This window comes from Cicer arietinum, chromosome 5 (assembly GCF_000331145.2).
Source record: "Cicer arietinum cultivar CDC Frontier isolate Library 1 chromosome 5, Cicar.CDCFrontier_v2.0, whole genome shotgun sequence".
Taxonomy (NCBI): Eukaryota; Viridiplantae; Streptophyta; class Magnoliopsida; order Fabales; family Fabaceae; genus Cicer; species Cicer arietinum.
Window position 1 is genome coordinate 25,623,102 of NC_021164.2, and position 3,183 is coordinate 25,626,284.

The following is a 3,183-nucleotide window of genomic DNA, read 5'->3' on the forward strand; positions in this document are numbered from 1 at the left end:
TGTTATTAGTTTAGTTAAACACAATATATATATATATATATATATATATATATATATATATTATTAACAAAATATAATTTATAATTTATGTCATATTTATGTCATGAGTATTTATTAAAATTTAATATGCAGCGGTTGGATGAATAACCATATAGTTCAACTAGTGGTCTACTAGTTCGACTAATGACTTATGATATAGTAGCTTAACGGGATTGACCAGCGATCCAGATTTTAAACTGTATGTATTTGTTTTTTTAATATCTCAAGAAAATCATGTCACCCAAAGTTATGTTGATGGTTTTAGATATGGTAAATAAATGATCATTTTAGCTGTTACTTTCTACATCCATTTCTTGAGCTTTCTTAAATTTAAGTAGAAAGTAGAAGATCAAGTATACTTGTTCCAGAACTTTCAACAACTTTCTCATCTAACAAGTCATTCAATTTATGGCTACTCACATCACTACAACATTTTGGTGCTACGACAACGCCTAATTTTTTATGGTAAAAAAACCGTTTCGTAGAGGTAAATAGACAACAGTTTATATATTTCGTTGCGGTAAAACATGAAATTTTATAATTTCTACAACAACACTAAAAAACCGTTCTCGTTGTTTATTGATATCTTTACGCAACATTTATTCACCGTTGTTCTTTAGCTTTTAAAAAAACTGTTCTTGTAGGTACAAAAGTTAATTTTTTATAGCGCCAAATATATTTCCTAAAACAAATCCTTCTCATTTTCCCTCTCTTGAAACCCTATCTCAGATTTTCAACAACAAAGCCTTGAAACCCAGAATTTCAGCAATTCTCACTTTCCCTCTCTTGAAACCCAGAATTTCAACAACCTAGCTTGTCTCAATTTTTCACTTTCAGCAGCTTCTCTCATTTTTCACTTTCAGCAATATCTTCTTCTCTCTCTCGCTTACCCACAAATTCTTCTTCTCTCTCGCTCTGTCGCGTAACCCATCTCTGTCGCGTAACACATTCACCCTCGCGCAACCCATTCACCCTCGCGTAAGCCACTTACCGCGCCATTCAACCTCGTTCAACATCGTTCAAGGTTTCGTTCAATGTTTGAAGATTCTGTCTCGCGTAAACCATTTATTCCAACCGTGTTTTTGGTATGTATTTTGTATATTTGCTCTAAAACCCTGATTTTTTTAATCCTATTTTGCTCTGCTATTAGGTTTAATTTTGCTACGAATTAGTGTTATAATCCACTTCTCGAGCAATTCTCATTTTCCCTCTCTTGAAACCCTATTTTGCTCTGCTATTAGGTTTAATTTTGCTACGAATTAGTGTTATAATCCACTTCTCGAGCAATTCTCATTTTCCCTCTCTTGAAACCCTATTTTGCTCTACTATTAGGTTTAATTTTGCTGCGAAATGGTTGATTAATTTTTGCTCTGCTATTCTGTTTTATTTTTGCAGATTTCTCAAATTCACTAGAATCCTAATATTTCGAATCCAAATTCTCGCATCCTGCCTCACAAGGTAAGAACTTGAACCCTCCCATGGTTTTATTTTGAAGAATTTATTTCTAGATAGTTTTAAATGAAGTCGTGAATGTTTGTGGGTGCTGATTTTATGCTAAAAATTTGAGAAAATCAAATAATAGAATGTGAGAAATAAGAAAGCATATTTTAAGTTGTTAACAATGAGCCAGTCATGCTAGACATAGCTAAGCAGGGTGCATATAGTGTAAAGTTAGTTTTGAGTAGATGTATTTCTTTTGTTTTCGCCAAATTGGCTCGCTGAGTAATTGATGTATATTTGTGGGTTTATAGTCTATTGCTATGGGTCTTTTTCTGCTAAATTTGCTACTGCTATGAACTGCGATAGTATGATACCTTTGCATTGATAATTTGCTCTAAACTATGAATTGGCAACATCATGATAGTATGATACTTGTAATTGTGCTGATTTTATGCTATATGTTACATGAGTGTTACTTCTGCATTATGAGAATTTATTGATTAATTAGCTCTTCTAATTTATTATCTCTTCTAATTTTCTCTAAACTATGAATTGGCAGCATCATGATAGTATGATACTTGTAATTGTGCTGATTTTATGCTATATGTTACATGAGTGTTACTTCTGCATTATGAGAATTTATTGATTAATTTGCTCTTCTAATTTCTTATCTCTTCTAATTTGCTCTAAATTATGAATTGGCAGCATCATGATAGTAAGATACTTGTAATTGTGCTGATTTTATGCTATATGTTACATGAGTGTTACTTCTGCATTATGAGAATTTATTGATTAATTAGCTCTTCTAATTTCTTATCTCTTCTAATTTGCTCTAAACTATGAATTGGCAGCATCATGATAGTATGATACTTGTAATTGTGCTGATTTTATGCTATATGTTACATGAGTGTTACTTCTGCATTATGAGAATTTATTGATTAATTAGCTCTTCTAATTTCTTATCTCTTCTAATTTGCTCTAAACTATGAATTGGCAGCATCATGATAGTATGATACTTGTAATTGTGCTGATTTTATGCTATATGTTACATGAGTGTTACTTCTGCATTATGAGAATTTATTGATTAATTAGCTCTTCTAATTTCTTATCTCTTCTAATTTGCTCTAAACTATGAATTGGCAGCATCATGATAGTATGATACTTGTAATTATGCTGATTTTATGTTATATGTTACATGAGTGTTACTTCTGCATTATGAGAATTTATTGATTAATTAGCTCTTCTAAATTTCTTATCTCTTCTAATTTGCTCTAAACTATGAATTGGCAGCATCATGATAGTAAGATACTTGTAATTGTGCTGATTTTATGCTATATGTTACATGAGTGTTACTTCTGCATTATGAGAATTTATTGATTAATTAGCTTCGTTTAGAAAAAAAATTAAAACAATTAGAAATCCTATAACTGTTTAATCCTGAACATGATTTTTAGTTGCATGTTAGAAATCAGTATTGCTACCATTAATTAAAATAATAACAAGACTTAAAAAAGTAAGAGGAATTAAAATTGTATTGCTACCATTAATTAAAACAGTAACATGACTTAAAATAGTAAGAGGAATTAAAACAATATTGCTACAATTGGATAGCACAAGGGCCTCTTTGGACGCATCTAGATTTTGATTGAGCTTGTACTAACATCCCTTTGAAATTATTTGTCCTATATGGTAGTCTCCTCATAA